Source organism: Scyliorhinus torazame, chromosome 6, assembly GCF_047496885.1.
Source record: "Scyliorhinus torazame isolate Kashiwa2021f chromosome 6, sScyTor2.1, whole genome shotgun sequence".
In the NCBI taxonomy this organism is placed as follows: Eukaryota; Metazoa; Chordata; class Chondrichthyes; order Carcharhiniformes; family Scyliorhinidae; genus Scyliorhinus; species Scyliorhinus torazame.
This window is the reverse complement of record NC_092712.1, coordinates 159,382,180-159,407,185: the sequence shown is the minus strand read 5'-3', so window position 1 is coordinate 159,407,185 and position 25,006 is coordinate 159,382,180. Positions and strand designations below refer to the sequence as shown.

Genomic DNA, 25,006 nt, shown 5'->3' with positions numbered 1-25,006 from the left:
TGTGGCCTAACTAAGGTTCTATACAGCTGCAACATGACTTGCCAATTTTTATACTCAATGCCCTGGCCAATGAAGGCAAGCATGCTGTATGCCTTCTTGGCTACCTTCTCCACCTGTGTTGCCCCTTTCAGTGACCTGTGGATCTGTACACCTAGATCTCTCTGACTGTCAATACTCTTGGGGGTTCCACCATTCACTGTATATTCCCTACCTGTATTAGACCTTCCAAAATGCATTATCTCATAATTGTCCGGATTAAACTCCATCTGCCATCTCTCCGCCCAAGTCTCCAAACGATCTAAATCCTGCTGTATCCTTTGACAGTCCTGATCGCTATCCGCAATTCCACCAACCTTTATGTCGTCCGCAAACTTACTAATCAGACCAGTTACATTTTCCTCAAAATCATTTATATATACTACGAACAGCAAAGGTCCCAGCACTGATCCCTGCAGAACACCACTAGTCACAGCCCTCCAATCAGAAAAGCAACCTTCCATTGCTACTCTCTGCCTTCTATGACCTAGCCAGTTCTGTAACGCTCAGGGGACATGGTTTCAAATCTCACTATTTTAATTCAGTTAATGGGAGTGATTCAACGACCACGTTGCGCCCGACGCAGATCTGGATGCAGTGAGTGAATAACGGGAAAGGTCAAAAATCAAGATTTGTGCCGGGCGCGAACCAGTTTGAAATTCACCGGCCCGCTCCCGATAGAAAGTTCCAAACCATGCCCAAAAATAGCAAGCATATCATGAATCCTCATTTGTATTCATTTCAATCTCATTAGCGGGATTGAAGTCGAATACAATGGCCTCCCGAGAAATACTCGACTCGCCAGCAAGAAATCGCACAGATGTTATTTAGGACTCCTTTTTAAAATGTGAAGCTGGCGCAATGGTTGCTGAGAGGAAGTGAGGAGGTGAGTAGACCTTTCCATTTTCCAGCACGGAGCTCTAGGGCATTGGAGTTGCTGCCCCAGTGCTCAGCGGGGAGGGGGGGGGGGGGGGAATGGAGGACTTCTCAGGAACGTTGAGCTTGATAGGGGAGCTGAAGCATTCCGGGTTGGGGTCACCTCTGGACTGGGAGCTGGGGAAAGGGTGAGAGGCTTTGCAGGCATTTTGACTGTGAGGCTTCAAGGTGTCGTTAAATATTGCAGAAACCCATAACAGAGGCAATCACAGCTGCTGCCTGTCTGTCCTACCAAACACTTCCAGGAAAGAGCCCAGCTGTGGCTTCATTGCTGAAAGTCAATTTCACTCCCTTTGACTGTGAGCAGCCTCTAGCTTCACAGCTGAAGGCTGCTGCAAATGCCGAATAAGGCTTGTTATTTGTGAGAGCACTTCACAGCTGCAGACTGTGTTTGCTATTTACTCCTGTTGGTGGCTGCAATGCCTGGAGACTGCTGTTGCTGTTTCCTTCTTTTCTGCAGCCGGAAAGAAGGACAATTTTTTGTAAGGTACCTGGGTATCTCAGGGGGTTGTATGAGTGCAGAAGGTAATCTGGTTTAAAATAAGAAGATGCTGCACGACCTGGTGCACAATGTTGATCCAAATGGGCCACCTGCTAACGCCGTTGGACAAATGCTTTCGCAGAATGCTGATGCTTTTATTGCTGGTGTGGTGAGTGCTGCATGTAACTGGCACACCACCGCGGGTTAAACAAGCTGGAAGTCCAGGATGTTCAACTGCACCTTGAGAGCCAGTGGAATATGTGGAGGGCAGGATTTGGTAACGGTGAGATTGGGCTGTGTGGGTGGGCTTACACAGCTGCAGCTCCTGGATGGAGAATGGCACTGATACGTGGAACAAAGTCACGCATTGATGGGCAGATCATTTCTATGACAAGGTTCTGGGCATGATAACACATTCTCAGGCTTATCCTCCATTTCTATTGAGGAACCTGCGAGGAGTAATGCCGTGTGTTTGATTTTATTTGTGAAAGTGCACTGATATAGCTTTGTATTGGTACCAGTATGGAACGGCAACCTTTCCTTGTTGTTTAATGGTTAATGTGAGATGTTGATTTTATGTAGTTGATTTTCAAATCTGTGTTACTTTTGACTGTTTAATAAACAAAATATTCTCAACTCTCAAGTGCCTACTCCAGGGTACACATGCCATGGGCGGGATTCTCCCCTACCCGGCGGGGTGAGGGGTCCTGGCGGGACGGAGTGGTGTGAACCACTGCAGGCATTGGGACGCCCCAATCCTCCACACCTTCAGGGGTTAGGCCCGCCTCGGAGTGGTTTGCCCCACGGAGTGGCGGACATCAATGGGACGGAGTGGTGTGAACCACTCCGGTGTCGGGGCCGCCCTCTCTGCACCTTCAGGGGCTATGCCCGCCTCAGAGTGGTTTGCGCCTCGCCGGCCGGCGGGAAAGGGGCTTGGCGCCACGCCAACAGGCACCGAAGGGCCTCTGCCGGCCGGCGCGAGTTGGCGCATGCGCGGGAGCGCCAGCGCATGCTGGTGTCATCCCCGTGCATGTGCAGAGAGCTTTGTTTCCACACCCGATCGCGGGCCAGGCCACCGTGGGGGCACCTCCTGGGGCCAGATCCCCCCGTGCCCCCCCAATCACCAGTTAGAGCACACACAGTATAAGACAGGGGGCATCAGAGTTCCCGCTCATTCGAGCAGCAGCCTCCTAGGAGGACAGAGCTCACAGCCTGCAGCACAGATCTTCACCATGTGCTAAGTGCATTGACTGGTTAGGACAAGGCAAAGGTCTTTAGTTAAAGCTAGTATCGTGTTAACCCACAGTTAGAGGATGTTAAACAGTTAATGATTCAATAAAATAGTGTTGCACTATTTTAAGTGTTGGTGGCCTGTATGTGTTCCACGGATCCAGAGCACCCAACTCATCATGATACCAGGAGTTGAGGGATATTAGAACTTCTTAGACTAGACCTACCTGCAAGTGATCTGCCTTCCACCAGCATACCGTCATCCTGCAAAATGGACAGCGCCTGCCCACCGCAGCCACTCCGCATCACCGGTAACCTGGGGGCCAACTGGAAGATATTCAAACAACGCTTCCAACTCTACCTTGAAGCGACAGACCGGGAGGATGCCTCGGACACCAGGAAGATCGCTCTCTTCCTATCCACGGCCGGGGCCCATGCCATCCACATTTTCAATTCTCTCACTTTTGCGGATGATGAAGATAAAACAAAGTTCAAGATGGTCCTCCTCAAGTTTGACACTCACTGCAGCATAGAGGTTAATGAAAGTTTCGAGCGCAATGTATTCCAACAGCGTTTGCAGGGTAAGGGTGAACCTTTCCAGTCCTTTCTCACCCACCTCCGCATCCTTGCGCAGTCCTGGAGCTACGGGCCCACCTCCGACTCCATGATACGCGACCAGATCGTTTTCGGTGTTCAGTCAGACCCCCTACGCCAGCAGCTCCTCAAGGTAAAGCAGCTCACCCTAGCGTCCGCCATCGAGACCTGCGTGCTACACGAAAACGCCACGAGTCGGCATTCCCACACCTAAGAGGCTGAAACGGCACGGCAAAGTTCTCACGAGGCGGAATGGGTCCAAGCAATCGAGCAACTCCAGGGCCTCAGCCTGGATGAGGGCGGCCATTTTGCGCGCTTTTCGTGGACTCCCGCCTTGTGCGCACCAAACGAGGGGATGGCGACGTCGACGAATGTAATGCGCAGGCGCGCACCATGTACAACCGCACCGCGCATGCGCGGTGGTGCAGCGAACGTACTGACGCTCCAACGAGCGGCAACTGTGGCTCCGCCCATTTAAAGCGGCAATGCCCTGCTAAATCCAGAGAATGCCTGAGATGTGGCAAACTTGGACACTATGCTGCCTTATGCAGAGCAGCTCTGCCTGCCAACTCACATCGCTTCAGCCAGCCTCGCAGGAAGGTCCGGGACATTCAACCCACGGTCACCAAGTCCGATGCGGACCTACTACCCAACATTGGCACCGAGGACCCGAAGGCGCCTTTTCGAGTCAGTATCGTGACAAAAAACAGGGTGTCCCCAAAGCAAAGAATCCAGCCTCTATTGGTATACAGCATCGATCCAGATGATGAGTGGTGTGCCACCCTGACGGTCAACCGGTCCTAAATACGATTCCGCCTGGACACTGGTGCCTCCGCTAATCTCACTGACCTCCAAAGCCTTTGTATCAAACCAGCCATCCTTCCATCAGCCTGCCAGCTATTAGATTACAATGGCAATGCCATTGATGCCAGTGGCTCGTGCCAACTTGAAGTGACGCACAGGCCACGTAAAGCCACCCATCCCTTTGAAATTGTGGGCTCCTCGAAAGCCTCCCTGCTTGGTGCGCAGGCATGCAAGCTGTTGAACCTAGTTCAGAGAGTTCACTCTCTCTCTCCTGCTGACGCATCTGCCTTTCAGGACACCGACTTCAGGGCGCAACTCAACGCCATTATCAACCAGCACCACAATGTCTTCGAGGGCATTGGCACGCTCCCATACACCTACAAGATCTTATTGAAACAGAATGCCACACCTGTGGTGCTCGCACCTCGCAGGGTCCCAGCACCCCTCAAGGACCGCCTCAAGCAGCAGCTGCATGACCTCCAGAACCAAGGAGTCATTTCCAAAGTCACGGAACCAACCGACTGGGTCAGTTTCATGGTATGTGTAAAAAAGCCTTCCGGCGAATTGAGAATTTGCATTGATCCCAAGGATCTAAATTGCAATATCATGAGGGAGCATTATCCAATTCCCAAGCGCCAAGAGCTCACATGTGAGATGGCTCGCGCCAAGCTCTTCACCAAACTCGACGCCTCAAAAGGATCCTGGCACATCCAGCTCGACAAATTCAGCAGGAAACTGTGTACATTTAATAACCCCCTTTGGCAGATATTGTTACAACAGGATGCCGTTTGGGATCATATCTGATTCAGAAGTATTCCATAGGATTATGGAACAAATGATGGAAGGCATTGAAGGTGTTCACGTCGACGTCGACGACATAATCATTTGGTCCACCACCCCGCAGGCGCATGTCAGTCGCCTCCAGCGCGTGTTCAAACGTATACGTGAGCATGACCTCCACCTCAACAGGGCCAAATGCTCTTTTGGTCAGACGGAACTCAAGTTCCTCGGGGACCACATCTCCCAGTTGGGTGTGCAGCCGGATGCGGACAAGGTAGCTGCTGTCACAGCTATGAAAACACTGAGGACAAGAAGGCGGTCCTCCGATTTCTGGGCATGGCCAATTTTTTAGGGAAGTTCATCCCTAACCACGCCTCTCACACCACGGCTCTCGGGAACCTGGTCCAGAAGACGACAGACTTCCCATGGCTCCCTGCCCACGAGCGCGAATGGAGAGAACTCAAAACAAAATTCACCACGGCCCCGGTCTTAGCTTTCTTTGTTCCAGCAAAAGAGACCAAAATTTCGACCAATGCCAGCCAATCCGGCATTGGAGCAGTGCTCCTCCAACGTGATGAGGCCTCATCATGGGCCCCCGTTGCATATGCGTCACGCGCCATGACCCCCACGGAGCAGCGCTACGCGCAGATAGAAAAGGAGTGTCTGGGCCTTCTGACCGGTGTGGTTACGTTTCACGATTATGTCTACGGACTTCCTCAATTCACCGTCGAGACCGACCATCGCCCGCTAGTCAATATAATAAAGAAAGACTTGAACGACATGACGCCTCGCCTCCAGCGTATTCTTCCCAAGCTCCGGCGATACGACTTCCAGCTGGTATACACCCCAGGCAAAGACCTCATCATTGCTGATGCTCTCTCCAGGACAGTCAACACTCCATGTTTCCAGTGGGATTTGTCTGCCAGGTTGATGCCCATGTGGCATTCGCGGCCTCCAATCTACCTGCCATGGATGAACGCCTTGTCCAAATTCGCCGCAAGACGGCGGCTTACCCCTTGCTACAGTGTGTCATGCGCCACCTAACAGACGGGTGGCTCAAAGGCCAATGCCCTCAGTTCTATAATGTCAGAGATGATCTTGCGGTAGTAGACAGGGTTCTTCTAAAATTGGACCGCATTGTCATCCCGCATAGCATGCGCCAGCTCATCCTGAAATAACTACACGAGGGCCACCTGGGTGTGGAAAAGTGCCGCCGACGGGCCCAAGAGGCATTGCACTGGCCCGGCATCAATGAGGACATAGCCAACACAGTGCTCAACTGCCCCACTTGTCAGCGCTTCAAGCCGGCCCAACCACGTGAGACCCTGCAGCCCCATGAATTGGTCACGCCACCATGGACCAAGGTGGGCATCGACCTGTTCCACGCGCTGGGTGGAGACTATGTCCTGATCGTGGACTACTTTTCGAATTACCCAGAGGTGATACGGTTGCACGACATCACCTCGTCTGCAGTCATTCGTGCCTGTAAGGAAACCTTTGCTCGACACGGCATCCCGCTCACAGTTATGTTGGTCAATGGCCCCTGCTTCGCCAGCCAGGAATGGTCCAACTTTGCCAGGTGGTACAATTTTGCCCATGTGACATCCATTCCCTGTACCCCCAATCCAACGGCAATGCGGAGAAGGGAGTACATATAGTCAAACGGCTCCTCTGCAAGGCTGCCGATGCTGGGTCCGATTTCTACCTTGCCTTGCTGGCCTATTGCTCCGCCCCACTGTCCACTGGCCTGTCGCCTGCCCAGTTGCTCATGGGTCGTACCCGGAGGACGACGGTGCTGACTCTGACGCAGTCCAGCCCGCTCCTGAACCGGTGGCTCTCGACCCACTCTTGAGGCGGTCAACCAGAATTCGTCGCCCACCTCAGAGACTTAATTTATGAACTTTGTGGACTTATAGACTTTCTGAATTATTTTGTTGCTTTGTTTGATCGTTTACCTGGTTTGTATATAATGTTCATCTCGTTATTCTTGTTGCATAGTGCTTCTCTGCACCAGGCACCTTCCCATGTAAATAGCTTAGTTCTCATGTACATAGTCCTGTAAATATGTCTTCGCACCCCACACGTAGTTAGGAACATTCTCACCATACACTATTTATTGCCACACATATACATTGTTTTATAAAAGGGGGGATGTCATAATATACACCAGTATATCATGGTGCACATACACACACACTGATGGACACACAGCGGGACCAATCAACACACACAATACCGCAGCCAATCACCAGTTGGAGCACACGCACTAGAAAGACAGGGGGCATCAGAGTTCCCGCTCATTCGAGCTGCAGCCTCCTAGTAGGACAGAGCTCACAGCCTGTAGCACAGATCTTCACCATGTGCTGAGTGCATAGACTGGTTAGGACAAGGCATAGGTCTTTAGTTCAATCTAATATCGTGTTAACCCACAGTGAAAGTATGTTCAACAATTTCTGACTTAATAAAATAGTGTTGCACTATTTTAAGTGTTGGTGGCCGGTATGTGTTCCACAAATCCAGAGCACCCAACACATCAGGTACCTGTATGGAACGGTGACCTTTTCTTGTTGTTTAATGGTTAATGTGATATGTGGGATGTTGATTTTATGCAGTTGATTTTCAAATCTTTGTTACCTTTGACCGTTTTGACTGTTTAATAAACAAAATATTCTCAACTCTCAAGTGCCTACTCCAGGGTACACATGCCATGGGCGGGATTCTCCCCTACCCGGCGGGGCGAGGGGTCCCGGCGGGACGGAGTGGTGTGAACCACTCCAGGCATCGGGCCGCCCCAATCCTCCGCACCTTCAGGGGCTAGGCCCGCCTCGGAGTGGTTTGCCCCATGCCGGCTGGCGGGAAAGGGGCTTGGCGCCACGCCAACCGGCACCGAACGGCCTCCGCCGGCCGGCGCGAGTTGGCACATGCGCGTGCTGGCGTCATCCCCGTGCATGTGCAGAGGGCTTAGTTTCCGCACCCGATCGCGGGTCAGGCCACCGTGGGGGCACCTCCCGGGGCCAGATCCCCCCGCACCCCCCCAAGAACCCCGGAGGCCACCCGCGCTGCCAGGTCCAGCCGGTCAGGACCTACTCTAATTTACGCCGGCAGGACTAGCAAAAGACGGGCAGGACTTCGGCCCGTCGCGGGCCGGAGAATTCGGGCAGACCCGGGCCCATTGAGTCGCACCGGACCCTGCCATTCTCCGAGGCGGGCGGCGCGACTTACGCGGGCCGATTTTTGGGGAGTGGGAGAATTTGGAGGACGGCCGGGGCGGGTTTCACGCCAACCCCCGGCAATTCTCCGACCCGGCGGGGGGTCGGAGAATCCCGCCCCATGTCTCAAAGGATGATTAGTGCATAGCATTTCAATGTAACTTTGATGCCTGAACAATGTGCTGGAACTCTATGAGTATCAGCACCATAGAGGCAGCTGCCAACAATCAAACAGTAAAGAGCTGGGCCTCTGCATTGGGGATCCTCCTGTGACCAAACAGCAAGTGTGCGGATCAGGGGAGAGCACAGGAGCACAGCCTCCCTATTGTTCCCGGCAGAGATCTGGGGTCTAGGGGGCTCCTGATGTGGAAGGGGTGATTGTGCAGAGCAAGGTTTGCCAGCACAACTGGCTCGCTGGATCTCACTCTGAGACAAGGTGGGAGAGTCATGGTAAGGGTGGATGGGGTGGATGGGGGAAGTTGGAGGGATTTGAGGATCCCAGGATGGATGCCCTAATGGATTGTCGGTCTCTCTCCTCAATTCCTCCTGGATTAAAAAATGTTGCTGGTGTGGATCACCAGACTGAGCCATGCCTTGGACACAACTACTCAAGAAGCGGATGTTGTGTTCCAGGCTTTCCACTGTTGTCGCCACCCGAGCAGTGTTGACCTCGGTGCCACGCATCGTGGGCAAAATCTCTTGTGACTGAAGCCTATGGGACTTTTCTAATCAGCTATGCAGTCATTATAATGTACCTGACATCCCCTCCTGAATGTCACGGCTGTGTCCTATCATCTGCATCAGCTCTGGGAGAACCTTGTCCAGAGACTTGGCATTTGACTGGAGCCTAGCTGAGTCTGGGATCCAGCAGACTTCTGACTGCCGATTCCAGTGGATGTTCCAGCAACTATGTGGTGCTCGCCAGATTGTGCCCCAAAAGCCTGACACCCACCATGTGTATGTCTCTTTCTGCGTTGCCGGAAGGTGATGGTGACAGCTGAGACTCCTCATTGGTATTCTCCTCACAGCTGTTCTCCAAAGTGGACCCTTGTTTGGCGGAGGCAGGGAACGATTCTGGATGACTCAGCCTCAACAGATGGAGACAATGGGCATGTGGTCAGGGAGAAGGAAGGACCATTTTGTCTGACATGAACTTGAACACTTGAGACAGCTCATCTGGGCAAAGGGGCAGTGAATCCTCAGCTCTGTGGTGCCTGCCAGCCTCGCTGTTGGTGACTGCTCCCTCCTCTGTCAACCTCGCAAACTCCAGGGCCCATTCCTCATCGGGGGAGAGGGCTCGGATCTCAGTGACTCTGCCCCCGTCATAGCTCTTTCCCATTTATCATGGGCTATCTTCTCCTGTGGAGATGTAGAGAGGGCATTGTGAGCCACACACTTGATGGGTCTGGGGGCGCTCTCTAGCAGGTGGCATGTATGGGCACCACACCTTAACATGAAGGGGTTCTGCTGATGGGTACCAGGGTGTTCTGAGGAACAAGCATGAAGATCAGTTTGGGGAGGGTGTGTGATGTCAACCAGTAATCTGTATGGGTTGGGGTTTGGGAATTTGAGGGGTGGCAGGAGGAACTGATGCCAGGAGAGATGTAGTAACTTACCTCCTGCTCAAGCTGCCCACACTGACAGACACTGCCATTGCCTCCCAGGCGCCATTGCTTACACTGTTGCTGGTCCTCTGACCCCTTTGGGGGAACAGGATGTCGCGCTCACATCCACAGCGCCGAGAAGCCTGACCAGATCGGCATCGCCAAAGCAAGGAGCTGGTCTGCATGCTGCCATGCTTGTGTGTTGACTGGAAGTGAGTGGTGAGAGAGCATTTAAAAGCAGCTCCCCTTTGCTAATGGGGAGACGCTGAGGCGCATGTCTGACAAACCAGGCGGGGAGGGAGCCAGTAATGGCGGGACTCATGTTGGGGCACATTTTTGGCACTGAGTGTCATTGAATGCAGGCCACAATCTCACCAACATGGCCGTCGAGGAACACCCCGCCAAACACGACCAAAATCTTTCCCTTGAATTGTGCCCTTTTCATCTGGAATATAAAGATAATCTCAGTATTTGTGACCATGAGACCATGAAGCTGTAATTAATAACCCAACTGGTTCATGAATGTCCTTTAAGGAAGGAAATTTGCCATCCTTTCCTGCATGTGACTGCAGACTCCAAAGCAAAAAGGAGTTTTTGCTGGGAGTGTTCTATAGGCCCCCTAACAGTCTGAGAGAAATAGAAGAGCAGATATGTAGGCAAATTTCAGAGAAGTGTAAAAGTAATAGGGTGGTTAGAGTGGAGGATTTCAATTTCTCCAATATTAAATGGGGTAGCCATAGTGTGAAAGGTTTAGAGGAAATGGAATTCTTAAAATGCATCCAAGAGAATTTTTAAGCCAGTACGTAGAAAGGCCTGGACTTAATTTTCGGTAACGAAGCTGGGAAAGTGATTGAAGTATCAGGGCAATTTAGCGTCGCCAATTGACCTACCCGCCACATCTTTTTGGGTTGTGGAGTGAGACCCACGCAGACACGGGGAGAATGTGCAAACTCTACACGGGCAGCGACCCAAGCCAGGATCGAACCCAGGTCCATGAGAGAGCTGTACTAACCACTGCGCCACCGTGCTGCCCCAGGACTGCAATAAAATGAAAGAGATTAACATCGACATTGAGGAGGTTCTGAGCGGTCTCGCAGAGGTAAAAGTAGACAAATATCCAGGGACAGATGACATGTATCCCAGGCTGCTGAGCGAGGCAAGGGAGGAAATAGTCGGGCTGCTGGCCTCTCACAGGGGAGGTGCCGGAGATCGTGAGGATAGCTAATGTGGTACCATTATTCAAGAAGGGAGGAATGGATAAATTAGGAAACCACAGGCTAGTCAGTCTAACCTCAGTGGTGTGGAACTATTGGAAGCAAATTTCAGAGACAGTATTAACCTGCTTTGGAGAGGCAAGGATTAATCAAGAACAATCAGCATGATTTTGTTAAGGGGAGGTCATGTCTGACCAACTTGATTGAATTTTTCGAAGAAGTGATCAGGTGTGTAGATGAGGGAAATGCATTTGACGTAGTCTACTTGGACTTCAGCAAGACTTTTGATAAGGTGCCACATGGGAGAATGATAGCGTAGGTAAGAGCACATGGGATCCAAGGAAATTTGGCAAATTGGATCCAGAATTGAATGAGTGGCAAAATTCTGAGAGTGATGGTCGAGGGGTGTTTTTCTTACTGGAAACCTGTGTCCAATGGGGTCCCACAGGATCAATGTTGGGGCCCTTGATGTTTGTGGTTTTATAACTGATTTAGATATGAATATAGGAGGGTTGATCGTAAGTTTGCAGATGACAGGAAAATTGATGAGGTGGTAAATAGTGAGGAGGATAGTCTTAGATTACAGGAGAACATAGATGAGGTGGGCTAATCAGTGGCACATGGGATTCAATCCAGATAAGTGTGAGGTGCTGCACTTGGGCAGGACAAACAAGGCAAGGGAATGCATGATAAAAGACAGGAACCTGGGAAGCACCAAGGATCAGAGGGATCTTGGTGTGCATGGACAGCAGAGCATGTGTATACAGTGGGTAAGTAGGCATATAATCTACTTGCCTTTATTAGTCTAGGTGTAGAGTTTAAGAGTAGGGAGGTTATGCTGTAACTGTATAAAACATTGGTTAGGCCACAGCTAGAGTATTGTGTGCAATTCTGCTATCCACATTATAGAAGGGTTGTAATAGCATTGGAAAGGCGCAGAGGAGATTTACCAGGATGTTGCTTGGACTGGAGAGTTTTAGTTATGAAGAGAGATTGGACAGACTTGGATTGTTTTCCTTGGAGCAGAGCAGACTGAAAGGGTACATGATTGAGATGGATAAAATTATGAGTGGCATAGATAGAGTCGACAGGAAGAAACTTTTCCCCTTGGTGGAGGGTTCAGTGACCAGGGGACATGGATTTAAGGTAAGGGGCGGGAGATTTTGAGGTGTTGTGAGGAAAAACCTTTTTGTCCAGAGGGTGGTGGGAGTTTGGAACTCGCTGCCTGAAAGGGTGGTGGAGGCAGAGAACCTCATAACAGTTAAGAAGTATTTAGATGTGCGCTTTCAATCCTCGGGCATACAAGGCTTGGGCCAAGTGCTGGAAAATGGGATTAGAATAAGTCAGGTGGTTGTTTTTGACCTGGCAGACACGATGTGCCAAAGGGCCTTTTCCGTGCTGTATGTCTCTATGACCCATAGCAGTGTGGTTGACTCTTAACTGCCCTCAGTGACATAATAATAATAATAATCGCTTATTGTCACAAGTAGGCTTCAATGAAGTTACTGTGAAAAGCCCCTACTGTGAAAAACATCCACACTCCATGAAAGAATAAAGGACTCCGTAAAGTAATTGAGTGATGGAAAAATACCGACTCTCCAGGATCATAAAATGTGCCAGTGAAATTATGATGAATCTGTTTTTAGGAGCAATATTAGAGAGATATGTCAGCATTCCAGCTGTAGTACCACCCGTACCTTCAGATAGCTGGTTCTTTACTTTCACAGACATGACTCAATTTAATCAGCACCCAAACACCAGAGGAAATAATGAGACCTGCTATAAAATAGAACAACAGAGGCACTGACATGGCTGCATTCAATACTTCTGAGTTGTTCTCTGACAGGCTGCAGATAACCCATCAGTTTAGCAGAATATTTATCAAATTCTGCTTTGGTAAACAGCCGAGATGAGCTTTCCCCCCCCCCCATCGCATTTAGCCCTCTTGCTCTTTTTATTTTCCTTTCTTTCACACTAACATTTTCAAAAACATGTTAGTTCGTATTGTAGCTGCCCTCCTTTACCCACTGGAATCCCTCGGGAAATGATTTATAGGACTCATTACTACAATCTCTTCTGAATCCCCACTCATATGTCATAGAAATCAATGTAAATGTAGTCACACAAAGGAGATTTCACGTAACAGACAGCCAGTTACGAGATATACCTGTGGGAGCGCAGCATTGTATGGAACTCAGATGTGCATTGTGCAGCTTTGACAGATTTTGTCCTTATAAGATATAACTTGATAGTTGCACAATACCGCAGTGCCTGTTTCTATTACGTGTTGAATTTCATGTCACAAATGACGTTTGGAAACCGATATGGAATTTGTCTGTCCTGTTTTTGGGCTTGAGTTTACTGATGCATTGGGGGCACAAGCCAGGACCCAGAAATCTGGGCCAGGATTCTCCGATCGATTCGGTGAATTCTGCAGAGAATCAGCGGCAATTGCGCCCGTGGGGTTGCCACCCCGCCGGTCGGGGGCCGGTGAAAGCCCCCCCCCCCCCCCCGGCGATTCTCCACGCCTCGTTCAGCCGAGTCCCGCCGGTGTGGGTTGCGCATGGTCCGGCTCGGCAGGACCTCGGAGTTCTGGCTGCAGGGGCCGTCCTGGTGGGGGTCGGGGGATCCGACTCCGGGGGGGGGGCGCCTATGTTTCTCCGCGCCGGGCCCCTGTAGGATTCCGCCATATTTCTCGGGGGCCAGCACGGAGACAGAAACCCATGCGCATGCGTGGACCCGCGCCGGATGTGGCGCGCTGGCTTATGAGCGCCGGAGCAGTGGACACCACTCCGACACTGTACTAGCCCCCTAGGAAGGGGTGAATGTCTGGGCCTGGAGGCCCTTTGACGCCGGAGTCGCTCACGCCGCTTTTGACTCCGGCGTCAGAACTTGGCAGCGGGATCGGAGAATCCCGGCCCTGAGGTTTAAAAAAAAAAAAAAATTTAGAGTACCCAATTCATTTTTTCCAATTAAGGGGCAATGTAGTGTGGCCAATCCACCTACCCTGCACATTTTGGGGGCGAAACCCACGCAAACACGGGGAGAATGTGCAAACTCCACACGGGCAGTGACCCAGAGCCGGGATCGAACCTGGGACCTCGGCGCCGTGAGGCATCAGGGCTAACCCACTGCGCCACCGTGCTGCTCCTGAGGCTTAACCAAAAGGGGGCCTTGCGTCTTTTTGTTTTATTCGTTCATGCAATGTGAGTGTCCATCCCTAATTGCCCTTAAGGGGGCAGTTATGAGTCAACCACATTGCTGTGAGTCTGGAATCACATGTAGGCCAGACCAGGCCAGGATGGCAGATTTCCTTCACATTAGCAAACCAGATGGGTTTTTACAACAATCGACAATGGTTTCATGGTCATCATTAGACTTTAAAATCCCAGATATTTAATTGAGTTTAAATTTGTTCTTGAAAATATGGAAAGATGTGTCATTTGAAACATGGAAGTCTGGCAATATCTGGTCTGAGAGAAACATGATAGGATACAGGGAAAGATCCCACAAAGGGTTAAGAGCAGCTGCCAGGGAAGGATTGTAAAATGCAGATATCCTTGGTCAAGCAGGCTTAGCAAACAAGACAAACAGGATTTTGAATGAAGCCAAAGACAATGGCTCACACCTTCATTGAAAGTAACTATCTTAGTAAGGATCTGGAAAAGAATGGATGAGGTTCTAGGTGTGAAAATTTGCTAATACCAGGTTTATCAGTCTATGAGAAACATAATTCAAAGACAAAATCAAAGTCAAAATTATGAGCTGAGGACACAATTGGAAAATAAAACTATAGAAATGACAGGAATTAAAAGTAACACATATTGAAACCAAAGCATTTTGAACACCACAAAGGACACAATGTAATCAGATCTATGAGATGAAGTCATGGCAAAATGAATACTTTGTTGGATTAGACTGTTTTAGATCAAAGTTCCTTTTTACAATCAAAGAAAATAAGTGTTACTTTACAATAACATCAAAAAACGTAATTGTTAGAAAGCAAATATAAACCTCGAGACCAGGGCAGAAACTATTCAGATCCAGAACCAGAAGCAGAAGCAGAACTCAGAGAGAGAGAGAGGGAACAAGCAGCTAGAGTCATAGTCAGCTCGGTCATGAGAAATGGACAGGGCAGAGCAGCCGAGCTAAAACAGCAAATACATCTAAAGAAGACCAGACTTTAAAGAAGATTGATTGTCAAGTTGGGCCTGAAGGTCCCTTCAACCAACCAGAAGGATCCAGAAGCAAGATCTTTTTACCCTCCTGTAAAGACAGTGATTGCATCTTTTAAAAAGAGAAAAAATATATAATAATAAAATAACTTAAAAGTTTTAACCTGAAATAGTGGTTATTAGTCTACTTTACTTACTTAGCAATGCAGGACCCAGGATCGATGCTACTAAGTGGTAAGTAGATTAAATCTTCGGTGAAGGTATGGGTTCTACCTGGGGATAACTTGAAAATATAGCTTGACCTGAATAGCACCCACTGAAGCTTGCATCGGAGTCGGGGAGTGAGAATCCCTGATCACCATTTAGAATGTTGGCCCTTTTTGGTATAGGGGGAATTCTAAGAAGAGTGGTGAGTTTTCAAAAACAAATTCCACGACCTGCCATAGTGGGATTTGAACCCGGGTCCCCAGATCATTATCCTGGCTCTCTGGATTACTAGTCCAGCAACATTATCATTATGCCACTGCCTCCCAGCTCATTGTTTTAAACTTGCAAGTGCAACTGTTACTATTCTGTTATTGGTTTGGTCTTTACCAGTTTTGTCCAGTAAAAATTGCTGAATTCCACACTGTTGTAAAATTAATTACTAATAATATAAAGAAGCATTTTATTGTGCATTTGTACATTATTATTACATTTTTCAAAATTTCTATGTGCCATTATGCTGTTTGAATATTATTTTACATATGGATAAAATGGGAGAGAGTTTCAGTGAGGATCCTCCTGTTCATTTGCCATAACTTCTGTTGACCAGCTGCCAAACCCTGGAGATTCACCACTGTTAGATTTACCTTAAAAATACACATTCATGTATTATGTGTAGCTAGAATTATTGTGTATAAGCATTTATTCTTTTACACCAAGCAGAGATTTTAAACTCATGTCCAGTTCATTGCCTAAACTACCCCATCTGCTCTTGAAAATTGCTCACTTACAGTTGTATTTCACTCCAATCCTTGCTAAAATCCTTTATCACTTTTGTAGATCAATTTCTTAAATGCTCTCATTGTGAGCCTGCCTCTTCCACTGTTCACAGACTTAGAAACATAGGAAATAGTAACAGAAGGCCTTTCATCCCTTTGAGTCTGCTCTGCCATTAATTATGATCATGGCTGATCATCCAACTCAATAGTATGTACCGCCTTCCACCAATGTCCTTTGGCCTCTTTTGCCGCAAGTGCTTTATCTAACTCCTTGAAAACACACAATGTTTTGGCCTCAACTACTTTCTGTGGTAGCAAAGTCTATTGGCTCACCACGGGCTCTGGGTGAAGAAATTTCTCCTCATCACAGCCCTAAATGGGTTACCCCATATTGTTAGACTGTGACCCCTGGTTTTGAACTCCCCCACCATCGGGAACATCCTTCCCGCATCTCGCCTGTGTGATGAATGTAAGAAATTGTTATATTTTATATTTATTACAGTAATGTTATTAAAAAATCTGTGTCACAATATGTCTGCAAAAATTGTTATTATGATGTTGTAAATATGAGGTAATACTTAACTTTACAGGGAGAGTGTACTGCTGATAGATTTGAGACAGAGAGCTGGATAATGTAATATTGTTTTGGGTTGGTAGTCCCTGGGATGTAGATAATTTATAAGGGATATTGTGTTTGGTCCCGGCTGAACAGGTCATGGGATATCTTGTGGGAGGAGACAGAAGAATGCCTTATGCTTTGACAAAGGGCCATCTGGACTCGAAATGTTAGCTCTTTTCTCTCCTTACAGAAGTTGCCAGACCTGCTCAGATTGTCCAGCATTTTCTCTTTTGGTTTCAGAATGCCTTATGCTTTGGACACAGATGATGTAATTAAGGGGAGGATCCAGGTCTGTTTGTAGTCTCAATTTTCCAAAGGATTTTAGTCTGACAAGCAGTGTCTTTGGTTTGCTCCTGAAAGGTTCTCTCCAAGGACTCTGCACAGAGAAAAGCAAGTACAACCTGGCCGTTAACTTTATTTACAAGTATTATTTGAACTATATTGGTTTGCTTAATTGGAATATTTAGTGCAAAACTATTTCTTTGTTTTAACATAGATTAACATAGAATTTACAGTGAAGGAGGCCATTCGGCCCATTGAGTCTGCACCGGCTCTTGGAAAGAGCACCCTACCCAAGGTCAACACCTCCACCCGATCCCCATAGCCCAGTAACCCCACCCAACACTAAGGGCAATTTTGGACACTAAGGGCAATTTATCATGGCCAATCCACCTAACCTGCACATCTTTGGACTGTGGGAGGAAACCGGAGCACCCGGAGGAAATCAACGCACACACGGGGAGGATGAGCAGACTCCGCACAGACAGTGACCCAAGCCGGAATCGAACTTGGGACCCTGGAGCTGTGAAGCAATTCACAATTGTGCTATCCACAATGCTACCGTGCTGCACATTTGTTGTTAATGTGGTTAATTCTGTGTTTAAATTAAAGTTTGTTTTAACATAAAAGATACTTACTGGTAAGTGTTATCACTCCTGTGGTGCAGTAACATTTCCTCACAGTTTTACAAATTTTAAACTTAGGTTCTCATCAGAGATCCTAACACCTGTATAGTCCTGTTAGATCTTTATAGGTTCTATGAGATCTCCCCTCATTCTTCTTGGGCGGCAAAGTGGTTAGCACTGCTGCCTCACAGATCCAGGGTCCTGGGGTCAATTCCGGCCTCAGGCGACTGTCTGTGTGGAGTTTGCACTTTCTCCCTGTGTCTGCGTGGGTTTCCTCCTGGTGCTCCGGTTTCCTCCCACAGCCCAAAGATGTGCAAGTTAGGTGGATTGGCCATGATAAATTGCCCCTTAGTGTCCAAAAGGTTAGGTGGTGTTACTGTATTGCGGGGATAGGGTGGGGGCATAGGCTTAGGTGGGATTCTCTTTCCGGGGTCCGGCGCAGGCACGTTGGGCCGGATAGCCTCCTTCTGCACTGTAAATCCTATGATTCTGAAATCCAGCAAATATAATCCTAACTGACACAATCTGTCCTCATACGTCAGTCCTGTCATCCCAAAATCAATCTGGTAAACCTTCTCTGCACTCCCTCATAGAATCCCTACAGTACAGAAGGCGGCCATTTGGCCCTCTATAGCAAGAACATCATTCCTCAGATAAGACCAAAACTGTACACAATACTCCAGCTGTGGCCTAACCAAGGCCTTCTATAATTGCAAAAAGTAATTTTTGCTCTTGTACTTGAATCCCTTCACTAAGGTCAACAGACTAGTTGCCTTCTTCACAGGCACTGCGCCTGCATGCTTCCCTTCAGCGACTGGTGTGCAAAGACACCAAGACATTATTGCACATTGCCCACTCTCAATTTATAGGCATTCAGATAATAATCTACCTTCCTCTTTGTTAGCCCATTTTAGCCATCAGTGAGAATGGTGACACGGGTAGAACATTTGGTGACAGTCAGAAAACACAATTCTTTCCGACGAGATCGTGATTTCCGATTTTCCAGGCCCCTCACTGGTGGCATGATGGGAAATCCACTGTGAAAAGTTGGAATCTCATTTTAATACGTTATGATATCATTAGCGAGCCTTCTGGGATTCCCGACTCACTGAATATTCATCTGTCGCCAGTGTGATTTACAACAGCTGTATAAGAACAAGAGCATGTCGACCTCATCTCTGAAGGGGATATCAGAGGTGAGAGCTCAGGTCGGCATTATCATCCAGGGTGCCAATCGCAGAGGGGACACCAGTGGGCGCAGGGGACCCTAGATAAGTTAAACTCAGGGCCGGGGGTGTGCAGTTTTGGCATCTTGTGGGGGTGAGGGGGGGTGGTGGGGAGGAGGGTGTCGATCGCAGGTCTTAGCGTCCCATTATGTCTGTGAGCCCCCGGGAACCCGAGAGGGTTCTGGCGACTGGTGTGCAGGCATCGTTTCCCGTGTCCTCCTTGCTGGGGTCGTAATCACTGAGGGATTGCCCTTGCAGAGTGGCAGCCGGAAAGTGGGTGAGAGCAGGTGAATCCATGGGGTCAGCACTGGGAGCGACTGTGAGGTTCTTGGGTGGGGTCCCATGAGAGGCCAGGCTGCATGGGCAGAATGGGGGACTCTGACAAAAGGTGTTTTCATGAGGCCCAAGGACCCTTCCACAGGGGAGTGAGAGGGGATGATTGCAGTGAGAATGAACTCCACACTCAGGCAGCACTGTGAAGCCAGAGGGCATGAGATGTCTTGACGTTTAAGGCCACTGCTTTGGGAGGCTAGGCTTTCAAGGATTAGGGTGTGAATTGCTGGCTGTTCCAGTTGGAAGGCTTGTTTAATCCACAGCCCGTGAGAGCGGGGTGTGGAGGGCGAGGGGGTGGGTCGGTGGTGGGAATCAGGGTGCCCTCTATGGATGAAGTTGACATTAAATTTCAGTCTTCAGGTGTGCCTCCTTTGCCATAAGAGGAAGCCCGTTGCCTAATCGGGTTTCTAACCCTTCCTTGACAAGTCAATTGAGCCAACTTAGTCAGCATTGCAATTAGTGTGCCATAGATTGGTGCCCAATTTTTCTATTGGTTCTGAATCTCCTGCTTAAGGATGGCATGAGGTACTGTAATGCCTTCACACCCAGGTGGCGGCCTTCCACCTTCAAACCATGAAGTGATACCTTTACAACAAGCCCCCTCCCAGATGGAGTCTCTGGTGATGTATGTCTTCTGCCAGGTGCGTGGCCTGAACTATTACATAGATATAGACATGATAAGTCCTCATCACTCCTTTTAGGCGTTGCCCATCTTTTACCTGGACCTACTCAATGTCAGGAACATAGTTGCCTCGAGCTGCAGCTCTCCCCTGTCTGGAGTAGTGGCTGTCATCACGTGGAGGATTGGGCTAGATGACACCCCATGAGTTGGCACAACACGCTGTGGTGAGTGTGGGGCTCACAACCAACACCATCCATGACCTCAAAAGGGTGGTGTACATACCTGATGGAACTTGTGGTCTCGAGGCAGCGCAGATGTGTGGTGAACTCTCTGTCTGAGCGTACCCCAGTTCGAATGGAATCTCACATTGGCCCCAGGCTCCGAAACACGCCCCCGCCACCCCCCCCCCCCCCCTCAGGAGTTGGAGCCCCACAGCCTGAGCCGCTTCGCACCAATGTCCTCCGTGCCTTTCACACTGCGTGGACAGGTTTCCTCTATGGGGTACTGCTGTACATCCTTCACTTCCTTACCCTCGCCCATTATCCGGACATGACTTGGCGTGCCTTGTTGCCATTCAGCGGCAGAGGTCCCCATTGGAGGTCCATCTATGGATGAATTCTCGTCTTTTACATTGGGGTGCTCGGGTGGAGGGTGTTGCACGCAGCAGTCCCATACAACCATAGGATGCATCGGTTCATGGACTCCCAAGATGCCTGCCCATTTTTCTGCCTTGTGGAGTCCGTGAATCATGCTGAGATAGGTTGCTTCAGACTGCACCCCCTTTTCAGTTACTTGAAAAACCTTTTGTTGCAGTTTTGTTTGCATTTTAGTCCCACTCTCCTGATCTATGGGCAGCCGGTGTGGAGATGGGTGGGAAAGGAAGAGGACTTCCTCGTGAACCTGCTCCTGGGCCTGGCCAAACTTGTCATCAACAGGTTCAGGCTGCGGAAGACTGAGGGGGTCACCCAACCCGACTGTTTACCCCTTTAAAATGGCTTGGTGTCCCTGGAGAGGGAGCATACTGTGTCCACTGGCATGCTTGAGATTTTCTGTGCCCAGTGGGCCACTCAGTGTCTGGGGTGCCGTATTAACCCCTTTAATCACAGCTTGGTTTGATGTTTTTAAGCTTCATTTATGATTTGCTCTGTTTAAGGAAGGTTCCGTTTAAGGGACTTAAAATTTGTCCCTTGCTTTGTTGCTCAGTTTATTTGATTTAGTTATTTGTACTCATCTAAACAGCTGGAAGTCTAGCCCCCAAGCATTGAACTCCAAAGCTCACACTCATATCTACACAGATGTGGCTCCCATTGCAGGGTTTATGGTGAATTTGCTCATCAGTTACCCCATTGAAGTTCCCCCATGAGGTTAGGACGCAGATCCATTGAAGGCACTCAACTGCCATCACTCCTCACACGTGGCGGGGGAGGTCAGCACGTGAACCGCTGAGACTCAAGAGTCAAAGTGTTTCATTCAGGTGGAGTTGAGAGGGAAAACTGTGGGGAAGTGGCTATTGTGTGACAGGGGAGGAAGTGAGGCTTTTGGAAAGGTGCTCACTGAAGTGGAAGTGCATGGGTGGCTGTCCCAGATGCTGGGGGCTGAGGATCAGGGCATTGTCAGGACTCCTCATCGCTCAGTTGATGTTCCCTTCCGTTCAAGTTTTTGATTCGATAGAATCATGGAGCCAGTTGAGCTGGCAATTCTATTGATTGCGATTACCCAGCAACAGCGACATTGACGTGTCGCTGCATGCGGCCAAGAACAGCGCCCTGCAGAGGAGGGGCAGGCAGGCCTGTTGGCCTTCCGGGACCAGGGACACATATGGTGTAACCTCAGAGGAGATACTACGGGCCAAGGATATTCTGATGTCAAGCCTACTGCCACCATATGTCAGAGTTCCAGTGCCGGAGAAGGCTGCATCTGTTCCAGGGGATGGTGGATCACCTCTGCCAGGTGATGCAAGAGTTGGCACCAACATGGATTGGGAGGTCACCCATTGCCTGTGACATTGAAAGTTACCGCTGTTCTGAACATCTATGCCAATGGTTGGCTTCAGGGCAGCACGGGTGACCTGTTTAGCATCTCCCAGTCAGCTGCACACAAATGCATAAGGGAGGTCACAGATGCACTATTCGCGAGGGCCCACATGTACATCAGCTTGGACTGGCACCAGGCGATACAGGACACAGGACTATGGACTTCGCCTGCATCGAAGGCCTGCCCTAGGTGTGGGATGTCATCGACTGCATCCATGTGGCTCTGCAGTCTCCATGGCGGCATGGGGCGCCATTTATAAACTCTAAGGAATACCACTCCCTCAATGTCCAGCTCTTCTGCAACCACGTGATGCACATTATGCCAGTGTGTACCTATTTCCCGGGGAGTGCCCATGATAGTTCCATCTCGCAGCGCTCGCAGATTTCCAGAGGGAGAGCGACGGCTGCAGAGATGTCTCCTCGAGGGCAAAGGGTACTCCCTCAGGAGGTGGCTGAGGATGGCAGTGCGGAGGCCACAAACACCTGCTGAGATGTGGGCAGTTTGAGAAGACGATTGGACTGCTCAGGATGCAGTTCCAGTGCCTGGAGCAGTCAGGGAAAGCCCTCCAATACAACCCCCAGAGGGTGTTCTGCATCATAGTGGTCTACTGCTCTCTGCACAGCCTGGTACTTCAGCGGGGTGAGCAGTTGGACCAGGAGGAGCTCGAGGAATGCCACATCCCCTCGGATGAGCAGAAGGTTGTGGAGGTCAACATGTGGAGGAGGAGGAAGGACATGGAGCGTTGGCCAGGCCCGCATGGGATGAAGGGCCAACGACGCCCTCGTACATCTTGGTTCGAGGACGACCAGGACTAGGGAGTGAAGAGCTCTCCCACCATGGGGTCTTAATGAATAAGGGGATCAGGGGTTATGGGGAGAAGGCAGGATAATGGGATGAGAAACATATCAGCCATGATTGAAAGGTGGAGCAGACTTGATGGGCTGAATGCCATGATTCTGCTCCTATGTCTTATAGCCTCATGGGTCTGACTTCAACTCACTAATCTGATGCCTCGTGATGGTTTTTACATTCATGTTCAGGACGCTAAATACATTGAGGACAGAGTGTTGCTCCTCTCATCCTCAGCGATATGTCTGGATTCTGCCTGACAGAGAGCTGAATGCGTCCTGACAATGAATGGGCTTATCATGGGGTTCAGAGACACTGGACTACACAATTGGGCTACTACTGCCCGTCCAAGTCAAGGGTCCTGGTTTTTTTCTCTACCTCATGTATGAGGTGAGCAGGCTCTCAACACTTTGCCAGAATTTAGCATCCTCCCAAGCACTCCTCCCCACTTGTCTCAAGTCCAGTCGGGGGATGGCTGCCAGGAAGACAGCACCATGATTTTTGGAGGGCGCCCTTACCAAACTGCAGGATGATGTGGAGCAGAGGTGTGACTTCTGTGGGGGCTACAGACAAAGTCCCCACGCTCGCTGGAAAGCGCGCGGGAATCAATCTGGACTTTTTCCTAGAAAGTCCGGGTGATACTCCGTCTTCAAGGGGGGCAGCAGGGCCCCAGCGTGCGTCCCGCAGCTCCGGCTGCCGGCGGGGCCCTGCAGTTACGGCCACACACGTGCACGGCAGCCGGCCACAGGTCCGCGCATGCGCCGGCCCCCCCCCCCATGCAACATGGCAGCGCCCTACAGAGGCCCGGCACGAAGGAACATTGGCCTCCCCGGAATGAGTGCTCCCGCCGATCGGTAGCCACCCATCGCGGGCCTGGCCACCGTGGAGGCCCCTCCAGAGTTGGATCACCTCGCACCCCCCCCCCTCACCAGGACGGTCCCCGCAGTCAGACGCCGATGTCCCGCCAGGTAGGACCACATGTGAACCATGCCGGCGGGACATAGCGACCCGACCGGCGCCGCGTTGATCGCGCACGTGCGATTGGCGGCGATTCTCCGGTCGCCGGAGAATCGCGTGCCGGAGTGGGAGATTATTTTGGGTAATTCTCTGCTCCCGCGCCAAGCACGATTTCAGCGCAGAGGGTGGGAGTATCCCGCCCCTGATTTTCTCATGTACCAAGTTTGTCAACAGCTCCACCAAGAGCAGTGGCCACTGCTATGACTTCAGATGCAGGTGAAATTGGCCTCTTTCGGGCCTCAATTAGCCCTCAGGTAAATGGGCTGCCTGACACTACCTTGACATTGGTGAAACTACGGCGGAAACATGCTAGGGATAGGCAGGCATTGGGATGGCATAACTGGCATCGCGCCCAATTTTACAGCTCACCATCATCCCGCCACTGGAGGTCCTTTATCAGAAGACTAAAGCTGCCTGACCATTGGGCAGGTACGGAAATTATGCTGAAAGTAGTATTTATATCGCTCAGCTTGTTCTCATTTTATTTTAAAGATAGGAAATCATTGATTTTTCAAAAGGTCACATTCCAGAATGCCAAAACCTTCCAATCATTTTCAACATGCAACTGCGAATGCTTCTGTCTAACTGAGGGACAATCTTGGAAAACTGACTGTAGCTGCCTCAGTTCCCACTGCTCAACGCTCAGCTTTACATAAATTGGTCCAAGTTAAAACATGAAAACATTTTGGACTTGTTTACAAGATGGGTCATTTTCTTCACATTTTTAATGTATAATTGATTGTAATAACATACTTGTGTGCAAATTGAGACTAGGCTTGCAGCCTTTTACTTCAAATTCTTGGCAAATCCATTTAGTCCCAGTGTTGCATGGAGCAGAATTAAAGTTATAGAACTGGGGCGTCATTCTCCTACCCCCCAGCGGGTCGGAGAATGGCCGTTGGCCGCCGTGAATCCCGCCCCCGCCGGTTGCTGAAGTCTCCGGTACCGGAGATTCGGCGGGGGCGGGAATCGGGCCGCGCCGGTTGGTGGGCCCCCCGCTCAATTCTCCGGCCCGAATGGGCCGAAGTCCCGCCGAGTAATTGCCTGTCCCGCCGGCGTAAATTAAAGTAGGTATTTACTGGCGGGACAAGGCAGCGTGGGCGGGCTCCGGGGTCCTGGGGGGGGGCGCGGGGCGATCTCGCCCCGGGGGGTACCCCCACGGTGGCCTGGCCCGCGATCGGGGCCCACCGATCTGCGGGCGGGCCTGTGCCGTGCGGGCACTCTTTCCCTTCTGCCTCCACAACGGCCTCCACCATGGCGGAGGCGGAAGAGACTCTCCCCACTGCGCATGCGCGGGAAACTGTCAGCGGCCGCTGACACTCCCGCGCATGCGCCGCCCGGGGATGTCAGTTCCG

General features: G+C 50.1%; 1 protein-coding gene across 1 annotated transcript in view; it reads right to left on the bottom strand.

The window, feature by feature from the left end:
• The window catches only part of gabbr2 (gamma-aminobutyric acid (GABA) B receptor, 2), a 1,455,116-nt gene that overhangs the window by 112,289 nt on the left and 1,317,821 nt on the right, over window positions 1-25,006 (bottom strand). The gene's annotated exons all lie outside the window — the stretch shown is intronic.